Raw genomic sequence first — 19,387 nt, forward strand, 5'->3', positions numbered from 1 at the left:
ATCTTCCATAGGAATCCAAATAAAAAGAAGTTCTTGTTTGGCGTCGGTGTTCCAGGAGGCTTCTGAATTCCCCTCCTCCCATGGATATGTGGAACCTACAGCTACACATGGGACATTCCCACTGTGAGACATCCAGAAACTAGCAGAGGGACTCCTACATATTGGGTTAAAGAGGTCATACCCACATTGAAACACGTGCACAAAGCTGGGACACATTCTTGCCATGAACTCCACTTCCAACAGAACCATATACCATTGGAAGGGATCTTGTAACTCCCGGCTTCTCCCTGAAGAGCAAAGGGTTTGGACCCAACTTCTAGTGCCCTAACTTACAAAACTTCCACCTGAGGATTGGCCCCAAAACACCTCGATCTGGAAGCCAGGGGGACGGTGCATGGAGACCCCCCAAGACAACAGTAAACAAAGAAACAGGGAGCAGACGGAACTGCCCACCTCCCAGTCTTAAGCTCAAAGAAGCCTATTTTCAGATCTTAAAGGCTGCTGCCTGACAGTTAGGCTTCCAATTCAGAACACATCTATGGACTGACTGCATTCCTCCCTGGAAATTGGGGAAGCCTGTGTTTGCACTCTGCATTCTCTGTCTGCCCAGCTCCAGGTCCCTGGTGTCTTCCTGGAAAGAGCTGGTGCACTTGTCTGGTGCCCCGGAACCCCCTGACCACCTGGTTTTGTTGGCCAGCAGGGCTGAAATTCTTGGACCCCAGGGCTAGAACAAATAGAGACAAATAAGTATTTGCAGAAATAATACTTGTGTGTTAGAACTGCAAAATAATACTGGCAATAAACTTGCAAATATTACCATAAGCTTGTGATAAACTTCCAGGCAGATGAACTTGCAAGAATAATATTTGTGTATTATAATTTAAAATAATACAATAAATATGTATAATAGATGATAAGACTTTATTGATCTGATATATTGAGTGAGTATAAGATTTTTCTGGATTGCTTTACTGCAATTTCACTTATTATGGCATCAAAATTTGTACTTTTAGCAAACTCAGTTTCCATATATAATTGCAAATAACACTGTCTTTTGTCAAATACAAGACCTGAAATATTTTTCGATAATTTTTAATTTTGAAAAGGTTTTTTTCTGATGTAAAAGAAAAATCCTGGAGTGGTTCGGAATATTTTATAGTCTACGATGACATTACAATGCCTTTCTGAATAATTATTTGAACTATAAATTTTAATATGTCTAGACATGATGAACCATTTCTAAAAAAACAACTTAGCTCTTCACACAAATTAGTTTTGTGTAAATCTGATTTAATATTAAATACAAATGTATACAATGATATCTTAATGTTTCTTCTGACATTTCTTGCAATATGTAGATATAAAACATGAAACTGAAAGTAGCTCCATAATTTGCATGCACTTCAAAACACCTGTTTATTACATTCCACCTCTATCCCTTCAATTATAACTAATCCTAAAATTGTCCTATTAAAGATTGTTCAGTATGAAACTTCATATAAAATAGTGCTCTTCATCAAATGTGACAATATTTAAATTTAACATTTACTTCTAGGACTGTGGCTATTTAGTTTACATTGCCGTAGCAATTTTGAAAACCGAGATCCTAAATTCCCTGAAGCATTCTCATAATTCTTTTTTGACATATCTGTATGCTATGCTCTACTCATTGCAAGTGTAGCTACCGTCTCTCTTCATACAACACTCTTGCAATATCATAGACTATATTCCCTTCCTTGTAACTTCCATCCCTGTGACCTACTCATTCCATAACTGGGAGCCAGTTCCTCCCAATCTCCTTCACACATTGTTCTCCTCCTACCTGTTCCCTTCTCCTCATGTAATCACCAGTTTAGTCTCTGTATTCACGGGTCTTTCTGCTTTTTTTGTTTGTTTGTTTTGCTTTCCGTTTTAGATTCTACATATAAATGAAATCATATGATGTTTGCCTTTCTCTGGACTTATTTCACCTCACATAATATCCTACTGGTCCATTCCTGTTGCCACAAATGGCTAGATTTCATTCTTCTTATGGCTGAGTAAAATTTCATTGTATATATGGACATCATCTTTACAGGATTAGGAGCTTCTATCTGCCATGGGTTTTCAAGTCTTTTTGGGAGCTTGAATAAAAAGGTTCACTAATCATTCTCAGACATATTTCCTGTGTGATTAGTGTGTATAGAATGTTATCTAGAGAATATAGCACAAAAACAGTTAGTGTAACTGGGAAAGAAGAAATTCAGAGAGTGGGAAAATAAGCAATAATAAATTCTGAAGGATATTAAATATTATCCTACTGAAAATATCACAGAATTTCTTAGCTCAGAAATGTATGGAATTGTGTTGCCACAAATATGCTTCATGTTTCTGACGCTTAGGCTGAGTAATTGTCCCTGACCCAGACACACATGCCAGGAGGGTCAGGGTGAGGTTCAGGGTGCCTTTCCCGGGCAGTTCACTGCTCTGCACTCAGGATGATCATCTCCATCTGGACCTTGTTGTGCCCTGCTGAGGCTTTTGGTGCCCAGAGGTCAGGACTCAGTCCAGAGCACTCAGCTGCATGTTACTCTCCTGAGTTCCCCAGCACCTACCTCTGACGCCAGCTCAGACCTTCTGCTGTGCCTGCTCCCTGCTCAGGCAACACATGTGCCCAGTGGGGACCGCCAAACCGAGAGGTTTATGTTTGGGCCTGAACCACTGTGGGAGGATCATGTGTAAATCACCCGCAGTAATAAACCCCCACATCGTCAGCCTCCACCCGCTGATTGTCAGGGTGAAATCTGTCCCTGACCCACTGCCACTGAACCTGTCTGGGACCGCAGTGAAATGTTTGGAAACCTCATAGATGAGGAGCTGTGGGGACTGGCCTGGCTTCTGCAGGTACCAGTGCCAATAGGTGTTTCCATTATGGTGTCTGAGGCTCTGACTGGCCCTGCAGGAGATGGAGGCTGGCTCTCCAGGGGTGACAGGCAGCAAGAGTGGGGTCTGTGTCATCACAACCTCCCCCCTGGATCCTAAATTAATGAGAGATAAGTACAGGTTGTGGAGAAACATTATAAGCCATTTTTATTATTTTAAATTTCAATTATATAGGCTAAATCATATTTTGTGATTGAATTCCTACTCTAAATATATCCAATTTCCATGGATAATCCAAGAATTGCAGGACAAAGAGTGGTCTCATTTCTTTCTTTCTTTTTTTTTTTTCTTCAGCATCTCACTAAAGCACTGTTCTTCATTCCCTTTAGTTTATTCATAGCTTTCACTATCTCAAAACTAAATTCACCTATAGGAGGGCAATCTCACCCCCAGACAGAACACACATAGGGACTAAAAACACCCAGACTGCTTACCATCCCCACCACAATCTCCTACCTCCTCCCCCCCAACCCCGCCTCTGCTTTTACCTGGGACCCAGAGCATCAGCAGCCCCAGGAGCTGAGAAGGGAACCTCATTTTGAGAAGCTGAACTGATGAGTCCTAGTAAGTAAACATGAGCTCAGAGCTGACCTTTATCTCAGACTTCTAAGAAAGGGTGCTCCCCAGGGGACAATATGCAAATCCCTTGGTGGGCGTGGCAGAGAGGAAAGCACCAAAGGCAGGGTGCAGGTCCCTCTCCTGGGAGAGCAGTAGCTTAAAATGTCTGCTGTGTTTGGAGGGAAACTAACAGAGACAAATTCCCTATTGCCTTTGTAGGAAGCAGGATCTCCCTGCGATAATCAGGATCTGTGGCAGGACAGAGTGCTCATAGCCCTGCCTTCTGAGAAAGCTCCAGAGACCTTGATGTTACAGATACATATGTCCAGAGCCCATTTCTGGCAGGTGAATGGTCATCCTGCCTGGATTCCTATCAGCTTATGTCCAGAAGGAAACAGGTCCTACTCCCACTCCAGCTGATTAGCCAGTGATCTCCAGATCCCAGGATGAACTGGAGATGGTTCAGGAGTCTCTGGGATCTGCTGTTTCCAGGTTAATGGCTTTAGACAATTTAATAATGATTTATTAATGAATTAAACTCACCCTGGGACCTCATGAATTATCTAGTTTTTGAGAATATGATTGTAAGAAGAATGTGACAGGTAGAGAAGAATCTCTCACTTGCAGCAGGAGAACTCATAGTCCTGCAGAATAGAACAGGAGAGAAGACAGAATTTTATGCCTCGGGCAGTGAATATGATGTTTGGGGTAACCGTTGGTTACAGTCCGGTGTGTAACCTGTCATACATACTTTTCTCTCTCTCCCCAGAGAGATTAATGGATGGATAGATATATAGAGAGACAAGACAGACAGATGATAGACATGTAAACACACTATATGGTGCCTATTAGATATGGCACACACAAACACACACACACACACACACACACACACACACACACACACACACACCAGATCAAAGAGATTTCGTAAATCAACATGGTCTAAGAGGATGAGACAGAATGAACAATGTTTCCCATATCCCCTGAAAACAATGTTTCCCCTTCCCATCATCATGTGTAACCAGTTTCTGTCAGAGGTTCTGGTTCCTTGTTAGCTCTGTGTGAGAAGTTTTTGTCTCTCTTGGCTTTTATGTTCACTGTCTGCAGCTTTGAGTCTGTAGTTCAAAATGAGATTTTGTAGATGAGAATGACAAGGATGGAATAAAACTTCTAACAACTTGAGGTCACCTGTACCTATGACGGACAATTTCTGAGGTCTTCGGTGAAGCACAGTCACTGTGGAACACCATATGGGGTCAGAGTGGCTTGGGGCATCAGTTTATCAACCATCCTTCATTAAAGTTGGGACATAACCTGATGTTTCTGCCTGTGTCAGCCTGATGTAGGGGTTAGTCAGGTGTTGGTGAGTGTTGTGTCAACCTCAAATTACCTCACAACTCAAGTTAGTGTCAGGCAGACAAAATCCTGGAGAAACTGAAGGAATAGAATTTGTAGTTCTGTTAGATCTCAGGTAAATCAAATCCAAGGTCATACTGAATTGAAGAGTTACTGAATACAAGCAAGTCCAGGCAAGATTACACAACAAATCTCTGTCTGAATATCTTCTAGGACATCCTCCTAGAGTGCGATTTTATACCATAGTTGGAAGACAACTATGTGTAAAAATGGCACTGAAAGTAAACCCTGAACTCTATGGAGGGACTTGGGTGCTGATGACAAGTTGTGATAGAACTAGGACTAATAGCCCATGTCCTGTATGTTACTAGTTGTCATTTTATTTACTCTTTCATGTGTTTTCTCCCTTGATCTTTTCATAGATTGCTAGCCAATGCAATCCTGAGTTTTACTCTTGAAGATGCCGGCCCTCCTAATGAATCCTGCTGGTGAATGATTTAGAAAGTTAAACCACTGAAAATGAATGAAATCAGGAACAAAACAAAAAGGAAAATATAAGATAATATTATAAATCTTGAGTTTGAAAACTATTCATTACACATGTTAAATTAAGAATCACAATATCATACACTGTGTGTCAAATATACCAAAGAAAATCAGAATCACATTACCCATTATCATATGCAAAACCTCAATGTGTGGAAATTTGGCTGAAAATTATTCATCCATCATGTTTATTTACTGTGTATCAGTCTGAAACTATGTTTTCTACAACGTATTCCTACGAATGCTTGAATTTCAAAAATATTACTATTTCCTACAAAACTTAACATGAAAATTTTAAAAGTCTCCTTCTGTGTTTGGTTGTTTATTTCATAATTTCTTGCCCTGAAATACCTAAAAAATGCAAAACCTTCTAAAAGTTCTTTGTTGACAAAAAAGACTTGGAAATTTTCCTCTGCTACCTGTAGACTGAAGGAAGACTGTTCCTAATTGCTAAAAGGAGTCTTTATCTCCTGTGTATGTAGGAACTTTGTTGTAGCCTGGACAATAAAAGTGACTTCATCAGCGTTGGTCACTTCACACCACACAGAAATCAACGGCATCTGTAAGGGATGTATGAAGAACCCCCATTGAGGTCCAGGTGGGGAACAGGACTCTAGGAGTCTCTAATCTTGACTACCTTAACCTCAATGAGCAAGGTCTTATGCAGGTGGGTTTTGTTGCATTTTGTTTCTTTGCCAGGGGACGTCCCTTTGGAATCCATAAAACTGGAAGCCAGTGTGTCATTTGTGACCCTTGGGGCAATCTCTTGCTGCTTTGGTTATGTGAGTCCATTATTCTGGGGTCAGGGTGTGTACATGAGAAGTGTGATGCTGTTATACATTCTGTAGAAATTGATCTATACATTTTCTCATGCCAAACAGCACAAACGTACAATGCTTTGGTGAAGCTGAGAGACAACAGACCTGTGTCCTGACTGAGCCAAAATGGAAGTTCTCTCTGCCACCCAGCAGAGGCAGGGTCTCCAACTGGAGGTCCGTTGGGTAGATTCTTGGGACCTGTGGCTGAAATGGGTCACCTTTTCTAAATAACTGCAAATATTCACCCACTAGAGGATGAATTCACAGAGAATAATTTTGGCTCCAGGCGGCTCCCAAATATGTGAATCTGTTGATCTTCTGACTTTATAAGTTATTTGAAAGCCCTGATCTCTGTATACTTAATCTGAATTCCTTCCCAATATTGTCATTCCTTTTCTTCGCACTTTTTGAAATAACTAAGTAGGAAAATAAATTTTCTGGAGCTGAAATTCACATGAGTCCTGCGAAGAAATGGGAGGATTGTCTTATGTCAGATGTGAAGGTTATTCCTGCATTGATGCTAATCATTGGGCAGGGCCACCAGTCACCACACTCTAATCAGGAAAGTGAGACAGAAGTTCCCTTTAACCACAGGCCACCTCATAGTCCCTCATTTTAAAAAAATCTTAACTCTGTGTAGCAGTTTGCATCCCCAACCCCAAAGTGTCCCCTGCGAGGGATGGAACTTCTGTCCTGAGGAGTTCTCATGAACGCCTACAGCTTTCTTGTCAGTTAACAAATATTCTTCCACTGATTTAATTTGAGATGGATTGTTTCCTTGTTTGTGTGTTTGTTTTTTCTCTTTGGATAGCTTGTTCCCTTGTCTCATCCACCAGAGCACTGCCTTTGCCCATGTGTCCTTCTAACAGAGAGCTTTCTCATCAGGGTAGAGAGGACACATTCTGAGCTCAAACCCTAAGCCCCAAGTTCCGTAGGGAGAAGAAGGAAGCAAGGTTTATCAATACATCTATGGCAAAACCTTAAGGTCTTTTCTTTGAGACCTGGGCTTCCCCTGAATTAATGTGCTTGAGAGTAGGAACTCACTTAGGTCCAGGAACTGAGTCAGAAGCTGTGACTTTGTGCTTCAGGAACCCTGAACTAGAGTTTTCCAGTTAGAGAGACAACATACTCTTAGGGTCAGCACATTGACTTAATTTCTCATAACATGTACTCAATTATCTACTGCCACATTCTCTCTTTCTGACATCATTCTGTCCCTGTGCATTTTGGAAAATGGAGTGCTTCTGCCTATGCAGGTTATTCTGACCATGTGGTCTGTGCTACTCTCCAACATCACTGGTCACAGGTGTTGTTCCCTGGAAAGCAGACTCACATGGAGTATAGCATGTGTGACACTGGCTGGGGAATGTTTTTTACATCACCATCTGGAAAGAGAATGCAGGATTGGGCAGAGGGGGGGTGGAGCTGGGATGCAGTAGAACAAAAACCTAAGCCAGCCCCCTGGGGTCCAACCCTGTGTTTTTGCTCTCCAGAGTGGACCTGACTGGGGGCACAAGGGTCAGATCCTTACCCAGGATATCATCGCTTCCTCTCCTGCTGTACCATCATGCACCTATGATGCACCTGCCAGAGACGCCAGTCTTTTCATAGTGGTTCCTCCTTTCTCCTCAGATTCCTTCACTTTCCCTTTAATTTAATTTAATTTTTATTTATTAATTTTTAAAGATTTTATTTATTTATTTGACACAGATAGAGAGAGATCACAAGCAGGCACAGAGGTCAGCAGAGAGAGAGAGAGAGGAGGAAGCAGGCTCCCCACTGAGCAGAGAGCCCAATGAGGGGCTGGATCCCAGGACCCTGAGATCATGACCTGAGCCGAAGGCAGTGGCTTTAACCCACTGAGCTACCCAGGCGCCCCTTTTTATTTTATTTTTATTTTCACATGCATTCATTATGGAATGTATAAAGAGTCTATCACATTATTTTTGTTATCACTCTGGACTTTGGATTTTTATTGAAGGAATTTTTAAAGTTTGTGACAGGAAAGAAAAATGACTTTAGCTTTCTTAAGGGAAGACCTCCAATCTGGGTCTATATCCATCCCATGTGTATGTTTAGGGAGGAGACTGCTGTCCTTGCACATTGTGGAGGAGGTATCCCCACTGTCCCAGACACTGGGCACAAGGAACCACCCGGGGGTGGAGAAGCTCCAGTGCACAGACGTCAGGTGGTGGTCCCTGACCAGCTGTGTGGAGGACACAAAGCACTTTCATGATGGAGTTTCCTCAGGGGCACAGCCTCCTGGCTCTGGGTCTGCTCTCAGTGGCTTCGTGTCCACATTTCATCCTCCAGAGCCACTACCTGTGGCTCTACAGGGTGGCATGGAGACCTTAACTTGAGAAGGACTAGCCCATCAGGAGTGTCATCATCTAATGGGAGTGAAGGGCGAGAAGGATCCCCTTTCCTCGACCAGCTGCAGACATGGGGTTCCATGATTCCCTCCTCAGGTGTGATTGGGTTCCTAAAGCAGCTCACAGAACTCAGAGAATCACCTGCTTGTGTTTACCAGTTTACTAAGGGATATGAGAAAGGATCCAGTTGAAGAGGTAGATGAAGGGATACACAGGGTGAGTACTGGGAGGATCCTGAGAAATGGTGAGAATGAATTTGGTAGTTTTTAGGATCCCTTTGAACCTCCTTGGAAAGAATTTCCATGGACAGCAACTTTAAGTAACTGAAGTACTGTAGTTAAGTACTGTTTCCCAAACTGCAAATTCCCCTCCATTTTTTATGGAATTATCTGTGGTTGAGATTTATTTCCTTCTTACCCCCTCCCACCCCAAGGCCACAGAATATCTTGTCATATTGCTTTGAACGCTACAATTTTTGTACAGTTGACCTACCTTAAAGGACAAAGAGAGGTTATTAGGAGCATCAAGCCCCTCCATGTGTTGAGACAAGAATGCTGGGGTCAGCCTTGAGAGGCCAAGGTGCTGGCAGTTGGGATGGCATGCACCCAGTGCTGCTGAACCTCCTTCCCCGGGGTTACTCTAGTAAGGTACTAGTAAGGTACTAGTAAGGTTAGGGACAGATTTACTAGGACTAGTAAGGTCCTAGTGTGGGGGCCTCAAGACTGTGGGTTTTGGTTTCGTTTTATGGTGCCCGAATAACTCTATAATTGATGCCATTGGAAGTTACTGCTTTCAGGACCCTTTCCTTGATCAGAAGAATTAGGAATGGAAACCAGATATGCTTTCCTGGATCTGATCTTCCTACCCTATACTGCTATGTCAATATATTCTGCTATGTATTTTCTTGTATAGGGTTAAAGATTTAGGGTTTTATGTTTAAAAGTAGAGCCTATTCGAATGATGTTTTTTATGTATGTTGTATGAAAATGGATATCCTTTTTGCATAGAAAACATTGTACATGAGCAGTTAGTGTAACTGGGAAAGGAAAAAGGTGAGACAGTAGAAATAGAAAACATACCAACTTCTGAATGATACCAGATATTATTCTGTTGAAAATATCACAAAATTTGTTAGCTCAAAAACGTATGAAACATGTCCCATGAATGGCTCAGGTTTCTGATGCTCAGGTTGAGTAACTGTCCCTGAGCCTTGCACACAGGCCAGGAGGGTCAGGGTGAGGTTTAGGGCAGCTCTCCCTGGCAGCTCACCACTCAGCCCACAGGATGATCACATCCCTTCCAGAGCTGGTTATACCCCATTGAGGCTGTTGCCTCCCAGGGCCCAGGACTCGGTCCAGAGCACTCAGCTGCATGTTACTGCCTGAGTTCCCCAGCACCTGCCTCTGAGGCCAGCTCAGAGCCTCTGCTGTGCCCGATCCCCATTCAGGCAACACACGTGCCCAAAGGGGACCGCCAAACAGAGAAGTTTGTGTTGGAGCCTGAACCACTGTGGGAGGATCATGTGTAAACTGCCCTCAGTAATAAATTCCCACATCGTCAGCCTCCACCCTGCTGATTCTCAGAGTGAAATCTGTCCTTAACCTGCTGCCACTGAACCTGTCTGGGATCCCAGTGAAATGGTTGGAAACCAAGTATATTAGGCCCTGTGGGGACTGGCCTGGCTTCTGCCGGAACCAGCTCAAATATGTGTTTCCATTACTGTGTATGAGGCTCTGACTGGCCCTGCAGGAGATGGAGGCCGGCTATCTGGGGATGACGGACAGCGAGAGTGGGGTCTGTGTCAGCACGACCTCCCTGCTGGATCCTAAAATAATGAGATATAAGTACAGGTTATGGAGAAATATTATGGGCCATTATTAAGAATTTAAATTTCATTTATGATAGGCTAAATCATATTTTGTGATTTGATTCTTGCTCTAAATATATCCAAATTCCATGGATAACCCAAGAATTGCAGGGCACAGAGTGGCCACATTTTTTTCTTTCAGCATCTCACTAAAGCACTGTTCTTCATTTCCTTTAGTTTCCTCATAGCTTTCACTATCTCAAAACTAAATTCCCCTATTTGAGGGCAATCGCACCCCTGAACAGAGCACACATACAGACTAACAGCACCCAGACAGCTCACCCTCCACACCCCAATCTCCTTCCTCATCCTCCTTCTGCTCTTACCTGGGACCCAGGAGCTGAGAAGGGAACCTCATTTTGAGAAGCTGAACTGATGAGTCCTAGTAAGTAAACACAAGCTCAGAGCTGACCTTTATGTCAGAATTCCAAGGCAAGATCCTCCCCAGGGGACAATATGCAAATCCCGTGGTGGCTGTGGCAGAGAGGAAAGAGCCAAAGGCTGGGCTCAGGTCCCTCTCCTGGGAGTGCAGTAACTTCTGTGTTTGGAGGGAAACTAACAGAGACAAATTCTCTACTGCCTTTGTGGGAAGCAGGATCTCCCTGCAATAATCAGGATCTGTGGCAGGACACAGTGCTCATAGCCCTGCCTTCTGAGAAAGCTCCAGAGACCCTGATGATACAGGCACACATGTTCAGAGTCCATTCTTGGAGGTGAATGGCCATCCTGCCTGGATTCCTGTCAGCTAATGTCTGGGAGGAAACAGGTCCCAGTCCCTCTCCAGCTGATTGACCGGCAATCTCCAGATCCCAGGATGAACTGGAGATGGTTCAGGATTCTCTGGGATTTGGTGCTTTCAGGTTAAGGGTTTAAAACAATTCAGTACTGATTTAAAATGAATCAAACTCATCCTGGGACCTCCTGTATTATACTCTATGTGAAGATGAATGTAAAAAGCCTACAGGGGTAGGAACGAATCTCTCACTCGCAAGCAGAGAACTCATAGTCCTGGGGAAGAGAATAGGGACAAGGACAGAATTTATGCTTCTGGCAGTGAGAATGCCCTTTGTGGTAACCATTTGTTACAATCTGGTGAGTATCAGTCATATTTCTCTCTTTCTCCCCACAAAGACACCCAGACAGACATTCAGACGAATAGATACACACACATACTCCATAACAATAAAGAAATTCCTTAGAGAAGCACTTCCTAAGAGGATGGGACAGAAGAATAATGTTTCATTTTGTAATGTTTCCTCTCAATTATCTTTTTCCTATGATGCTCAGAAGACCCCTTCCCATATAGAGGTTTCCTCATGATGTGTAAACAGTTGCTATCAGGGGTTCTGGCTCCTTGTTAGCTCTGTGAGAAGTTGTGTCTCTCCCTTGGCTTTTATGCTTGGCATCCACAGCCATGACTCTGCAGTTCAAGAAGAGATTCTGTAGGTGAGAATAGCAAGAGCTGGGTAACCGTTTGAATGTCTAACGGTCACCTATACTTATGATACTTATGACAGACATTTTCTGGGGTCTTCAGTGAACCACAGTCCTATGGAAGAGGGTGTGGGGTCAGAGCTGCTTGGGGCATCAGTTTATCAACCATCCTTCATTACAGCTGAGACATAACCTGACGATTCTACATGTGTCGGCCTGATGGAGGGGTTAGTTGTGAGAATTTTATCTACATGTATGTATATCATACATATATATGCATATAGACATACTTTCACATATATATGAATGAACATTATATTTAATCACATTTAATAAGTCTGAATGATCTACACAATTTTTCACTATTACTCAAAGTAATCCCAGTTAGATGTTTCTACAGTGGGGTGAATTTTACACTTTTTTTTTTTTTAGATTTTTTATTTATTTATTTGACAGAAATCACAAGTAGGCAGGGAGGCAAGCAGAGAGAGAGGAGGAAGCAGTCTCCCCGCTGAGCGGAGAGTATGATGCGGGGCTCGATCCCAGGACCCTGGGATCATGACCTGAGCCGAAGGCAGAGGCTTTAACCCACTGAGCCACCCAGGTGCCCCTGAATTTTACACTTTTAATTCAAATATTTTTAAAACGATTTCTTTGTTTTGCATCTTGTTGTAATGGATTTCCAAGTACTCCTTTTTATGCCATTGGATTTAATAAAAGCTGTCAATTTCTATGTGAAGATGTGTAAAAATTGCACTAGTCAGATTTTACACATTATTTTAACAAACCAGTCAAATACTCAGTGACTTGTCATACTAAGCATTTGTTTCTATAGTCATGGATGTTCATGTTGACAATAATTTGGATAATGCACACAGGGCTCAGCTGCGTGGTTCTTGTTCAGGGAGATGAACGGTTCTCCAGCCTATGGATTGTGGTTGATCTGGGGCCAACACAGAGTGTGGTGACTACCCATGGCACATCATTCTCATGGCAAGCTGTAGGAGGGTACAGAAGCTACAAAACAAGCAAATCTAAGTCCAGTTATTCTGACAGAATTGCATGTAATTTTCATTTATTCTTACTGTGCTCTTTGTAATTCTTTAAATTTCTACAAATCATTATTCTATTTAATTTTTAAGACAGGTGGTCTTGTTTTTTCCAAATAATTATATTTTTCAATATTTTCAGTCTACAAAGAAGTTTGTAATTAATTTTGTATGAGGTAGAAAGTTAAATTGGAGGGGTTTTCCACCTGTGGCTTTAATTCAATGGGTGGCTTTCAATAGAAATATCTTAAATAAAAATAGAAAATTAAAGAGAGCCTACTTGAGGATAAGTAAAAATGCTGTACAACAGAGCATCTTAAAGCTTACACAGCTCTCCTGACATCTTGTGAAAATGGAGAGCCATGTGAGTAGGTATCAGGTGGAGACAGCTATTTTGCATGTGTCACAAGGTTTCAGGGTTGTCGATGATGCTCTGACTTATAGAGAATTTTAAGCAAAAAGGTATTCTTATATTAAGAAAAAACACTGCTTCACCCACATTTAGTTTCTTTTAATCTCGGAAGTCCGTCACTGTCACGTTATTTCTATATATATGGCACAATTTCCTCATTCTTCTGTTTCCTTAGTCACTTAACAAAATCTCCTTGTTATGAATTCAGAACTAATGATGGGAGCTGGAAGCATATTCAAACATATGCTGTGGCCTTCCCCTAACTGGCCAACTTCTGAGAGATGTAAAAACAGTGACCATCCCAGGCTGTTTTCTGTCAGCTCCCCGTCACCACCGTCACTTCTGGAAGCATATTTCCCAGAGCTCCCTTTCCTCTATGGTTCCCTATGTAGTTGCTCACAAGGCACCTTACCCTAGATCTGGAGGTCAGAAGAGGAGGATTCAATGCCTTCCATCAGCACCTAGAGGCAGATGAGTGATAATTGAGGGACCAGAGAATCACCTGGGGATGGTCTGCGGTGGCTAGAGCATCAGCCCTTCCATCTCTGGCCCTCCTAGACAGGCCTGAGGACCATGTGGTTAGGCAGCTTGTATCTCCAATGGTATAAATTCTCTGACTTACAGGGACTCACCAAGGAATCAATGTTTTTAGTGTCTATCTCCCTTATTGTATCCCCAGGCCTTTGAAAGAGACATTACTTCCTTATAGGAAGCAATTCCTGCTTGGAATACCTAGAGTGGCTTCTCTTTTGCTGTACAAACCCTGGCAGATGCCATAACCCACACTCCTCAGGTGTAATGATCTGGGGGAAAGGGAGTCAGTCAGGGGGCTGAAGAGCCTCCTTGCTCTTCTCCCAAAGCCCCCAGTGATGACCAAAGTGGGGCTGCCTCTGAGAAACTGTCTGAGCGGGTACAGGCATCAGAGGAGCAGCAGGGGCAGCCCAGCCCCTCAGACCCGCTTCCCTGGTGGTTTATGTTCTGATCTGTAACACTGTGGGCAGGTAGCTTTTAGAGTGCAGGCAGTAGTAGGTCCCAGCATCTTCAGGCTCCAGGCTGCTGGTGGTGATGGTGAAGTTTGTCCCAGACCCACTGCCACTGAACCACGACGGGACCCCAGTTTCCAACTTGGATGCTGCACAAATCAGGAGCTTAAGAGCTCTCCCTGGCTCCTGCTGATACCAGGCTAACCGCTTGTTAAAGTTCTCACTGGCCCGGCAGGTGATGGTGACTCCTTCTTTTGGAGCCATGGACAGGATGGCAGGAGACTGGGTCAGCACATTCTCTCCATGGGAGGCTGAAACCACACAGGAAACATTAGCAGAGTCTCAGGATATATGTACATGGAAGTCACCAGCATCTAGTTAGGTAGGAGAAAATACTACTTATTTTTTTTTTAAAGATTTTATTTATTTATTTGACAGACAGAGATCACCAAGTAGGCAGAGAGGCAGGCAGAGAGAGAGAGGGAAGCAGGCTTCCTGCTGAGCAGAAAGCCCAATGTGTGGCTTGATCCCAGGACCCTGGGATCATGACCTGAGCTGAAGGCAGAGGCTTTAACCCACTAAGCCACCCAGGTGCCCCAATACTACTTATTTTACTTATTTTTAAAATAAGCCACATTCATCTGTGGAAGGATTCCCAATAAAGAAAGAAAATCAGGGATGGGACATCATACCCCACTTTAACTGCTTTGTCCAAGTATTCTCACCTGGAACCCAGAAGAGCAGAAGGCCAAGAACTGTGATGGAGTCACCATCTTGCTGCTTTCAATGGGTCCAGTGTATTCATGCCACACACCCAGAGACTCTGGTATAAGACTTTGAATGGCAGAAACACTTCAGATCTAAGAGGAAGACGATATGCAAATTATGGGACATTCGTATTGCTTACGCACTCAAAAATTAAGTTTGTCAAAAAAATTCCCCCACGGAGCCCCATTCTTTGCTAGCTGTGTTAAGTCTCCCTCTTCTGGCCATGTGGAGGTTTTGAAAGCACTTACCCCATGCTGAGCCAACTACAAAGTCTACCAGCAAGGGGCATGGCATATGATCTAATGCATCCTCTGGCAGAATTCCCTTTTGCTGCAGTGAAGAGGGGGTCACATCCTGAGACTCGGCCCAGGGCTATATTAACTCCCTGCTCTTTGCTACAGTGCATTGTATAAACATCCTCCAGAGCATCCCACCAGGCCATACTCTATCAATTGCATTCTGTTAATTGCACACCATGAGTGAGATAGTGAGGACTTTCCTAACTTGCAAAAACACATGTGTTCCAACAGTGGAATGCAAATTCATGTGGCCTCCTTCCCTGGTGGCTATGTCGGGGGTCTAGATATCTGAGGAATGCAGGCACATCCTCTCCAAGGTAAAGGACAAGTACTTGCATCTTGTACCTCTGACCACTGAGGTTGAAACACAGCACCCTGTTAAGTGTTGAGTATTGAGACAACATAATCCACACTTAGAAAAGCTACATCATTCTGTTTTTAGCCACTTTTGAAGTCACTAGTATAGACTGGGTGCAGAGCCAGGAGGGACTCTGTATCAGGTTTAGATCACGATGCAAGTGGCCCTATCACGTGGGCCCTAAGACCTCTCCTATTGCTGGTTTTATGTCCATCTTTGTCTGGGAAGGATGGTGTGGACACTCTGGCAAGCCCAGATGAAAACTCCTAGCATAGACTTCCAGGTTCTTTGGCAAGACTTGGCCCTTCTCAAAAACAACCTATTCACTATTCAACAAGTAGTTCCCAGCATAGCACAGGCCCTGGTAGACCTGTCCACGGCACATCAATTAACTGTGTGACAGAACTGTTCCTTTTAAACCAGAAATGTCACACCAGATTGTAAGATTGGGTGGAGCCCAGCAGCAGTCAACCTCAGAAAGGAGAAAGTATTTTCTTTTGTATTGGACCCAAGCAGATATAGCAGGCACACTTAATTTATGGGACAAGAGTTTCAGATCACCACAATACTCACCACTCTCGCCCAAACACCCCTGCGCGAGCTCCTATTTTCAGCCTCATGAGACTTTATATTTAATGCATTTTCTTATTTCTTATCTTCTTATTTCTGCATTCTTGTTGCTCCAGCCAGGAAGGCACTGCCTCTTCCAAAATTAGTTAATTCCCAGAGGCAGTAAAAGACTTGCCCAAGGGCATACATTTGATATGCAAGACAGACAATCCTGAGCCCCAATCCTTACTCTCTTCCTTTCAATGAGACCAGCAATTTGTGACATTTCCCTCTACCCAAATCTTCCCTGGGTACCAGAGAACAAGGGACACGCCTATAATCTGCAGCCTGCTGAAATTTTCAAACTCTCCAAACTTACGTCTAAGTAACTTGTTGACTTTCCTTCTCCATTACTTCTCATGAAAAACGCAGTAAAAAATACAGGCCAGCAGTACTTCTCTGTATGCTCTTTTCACCTCGGTACTACCTGTGTTGCTGGGTGGTATGCTGTGTATTCTGTTTCCATAGGGCTATGTGTATGATAAAAACTTGTTACTGCATTGTAATAGCTTTCCTGTCTTTGTTTCTTACAACATCTGATTAAAGACACAGGGCCTGCCAACCAGCTAATAGCAGAGAAAGGACTCCAGGTTCTGCCCAGGTTCGCATTATATGTTGATGTAAGTTAAACCGGACAGCTCCCATATTATCCTGTAATGAAATAAGATGTTTGGTTAGTAGTTGCTCAAAGAGCCCAAATGGTCATTGACTTAATGAGGCTGGGGAGGTGGCCTGAAGTAAGGACAAGGATGTCCTACAGGGTGCCTGGCTAGGAAGGGTCTGGATGGAGGGGAGTGGAAGGATAAAGGAGGAAAGATAGGAGGCAAGAAATTACCCAGTCTAAGCCAAAAAGAGAAAGTAAGCTAAAAACAAAACAAAACAAACAAAACCTGCAATTCAAACCAACAAAAACAAAACCCCACAGTATCTCGGATACATGGGACCAAACAAAAGATCTAACATTTGTGCCACTGGAATCCTAGAAAGTGTAGGGAGAGAGGATGGAGATGAAAAACATTTTGAACAAGTAATTGCTGAAAATTTTTCACATTTTGCAGACCCCCAACAGCATAAACCTGAAGAAATATATGTCAAGACACATCGTACTAAAATTTCTGAGCACTAAAGGAAAAGGACAAAAAATATCATAGGTTGAAAGAGAAAAATCATACTTAACCCAGAGAGGAAAACACCTCGAATGACAGAGGATTTCTATTCAGAAACCATGGGGGCCAGAAGGAAATGATGTCAACATTTTTTTTTCTAGATAGAATTGATGTATAACATTGTGTAAGTTTAAGTTTTATACAATGTGATAATTTGATCTATGTTTATATTGTGAAATGGTTACCAACATAAGGATAGTTAATGCAACCTTCACTTTCACATAATTATTCTTCTTGTTTTACTTATTTACTTTTTAGTGGTGAGAACACTGAATGCCTAGTCTCTTAGTAACCTTCAAGTACAATATAATACTGTTAACTATAGTCACCATGCTGTACATGAGACCATCAGAAATTATTTTATATGCAGAGTTTGTACCCTGTGATCAACATCTCCCCTATTTATCTCACCACCCAGCCCCTGGCAACCACCCAATCTATTCTCTGTTTCTATGTATTTGGCTTTTTTAGATTCCACATGGAAGTGATATTATACAAAGTATCTTTCTCTGTCTTCATTATTTCACTTAGCATATTACATTCAAGTTTCATCCATGTCGTCCCAAATGGCAAGATTCCCTTCCCTTTCATGGCTGAGTAGTATTTCATTGTGTGGGACACATGTATAACACATCTTCTTTATCTATTTATCTATCAGTGAACATTTAGTTTGTTTCCATATCATGACTATTTTAATAATGCTGCAATGGACTCAGTAGTGCATATATATTTTCAAATACCCAGAAGTGGAATAGCTGGATCATAGGGTAGTTCTATTGTTAAGTTTCTGAGGAAACTCCATACTGTTTTCCATAGTGACTGCACCAATTTTCATCCCCAACAACAATACCTGAGGGTATTTCTCCTTATCCTCTCCATATCCTCTTTCTCTTATCCTCTATAATACTTTGTATTTCTTGGGTTTTTTTTTTTTTTTTTTTTTTTTGGTCAATACATACTGAATTTTATCAAATAGTTTTTCTGCATCTGTTAAGAAAATCTTGTGATTTTTACCGTTAATTTTGTTAATGTGATATATCATGCTGATTGATTTATGGATATTGAACAATCCTTGCATCTCTGGAATAAATCCTACTTGATCATGGTATCTGATCCTTTTAACGTATTGTTGAATTTGGTTTGCCAATATTTTGTGGAGGATTTTTGCATCTATGTTCATCAGGAATATGGCCCTTCTGTTCTGGACGCCAAGAGCTACAGCCTTGTCTCCCATCCCCTCCTTCTCCAGGCAGGGATGGCCCCCTGGAATGGGATCCAGAAGGGGAGGCAGGCGCACATAGCTCGGGTCCTTGAAAATACGGAAAATGCCAATGTGGACATGTGGCTTGCTCCAAACTGCACGTAGGTGAACAATGTTTAATTTCAAACCCTATTATTTGCCCTATAAATATGGCCCTTGTGGGGATGGTCCACTGGAAGTGTCCCCTGAGGGGAGGATGCTCTACCCAGGTCTCTCACTCGGGACTCCAGCCTGGCTGTCTTCACATGGCTTCCTAGCTGCTGAGGTGAGGTGTTGTAAGTACCCGTTATGAGGTAAAGTGGCCTTAGTCTCATTGCTTGCCTAGTATTCCCTTCCTGTATGTGTAGATTCCTTTCCTCTTCTGTTTCTATTGGTTTTTCTATAATAATAATAAAGTTTTCTTTCCTTTTTGAAGCCAAAATAGGGCTGTGGTGAATTTTTTTGTGCAGCATGGGAGGGGACTCTGTGTTGTGATAAGGGCTACTGATGTAGATGCTCATCACACTAAAAAAATACCTTGGTGTCAACATCTAAATGGGCATTGACCACTCCACTGGGCGCCCTAGCCTACTTAAGTTGACACATAAAAATTAACCATCATCAGAG

General features: G+C 42.6%; 2 pseudogenes; both read right to left on the reverse strand.

The window, feature by feature from the left end:
* Positions 1–2,722: 2,722 nt before the first annotated feature.
* Positions 2,723–3,483, reverse strand: LOC111140025 (annotated as a pseudogene).
* Positions 3,484–14,155: 10,672 nt separating this feature from the next.
* Positions 14,156–19,095, reverse strand: LOC111140026 (annotated as a pseudogene).
* Between the last annotated feature and the right edge of the window lie 292 nt (positions 19,096–19,387).

Source organism: Enhydra lutris, unplaced genomic scaffold (genome assembly GCF_002288905.1).
Source record: "Enhydra lutris kenyoni isolate GAN:26980312 unplaced genomic scaffold, ASM228890v2 scaffoldscaffold145, whole genome shotgun sequence".
Classification (NCBI taxonomy): Eukaryota; Metazoa; Chordata; class Mammalia; order Carnivora; family Mustelidae; genus Enhydra; species Enhydra lutris.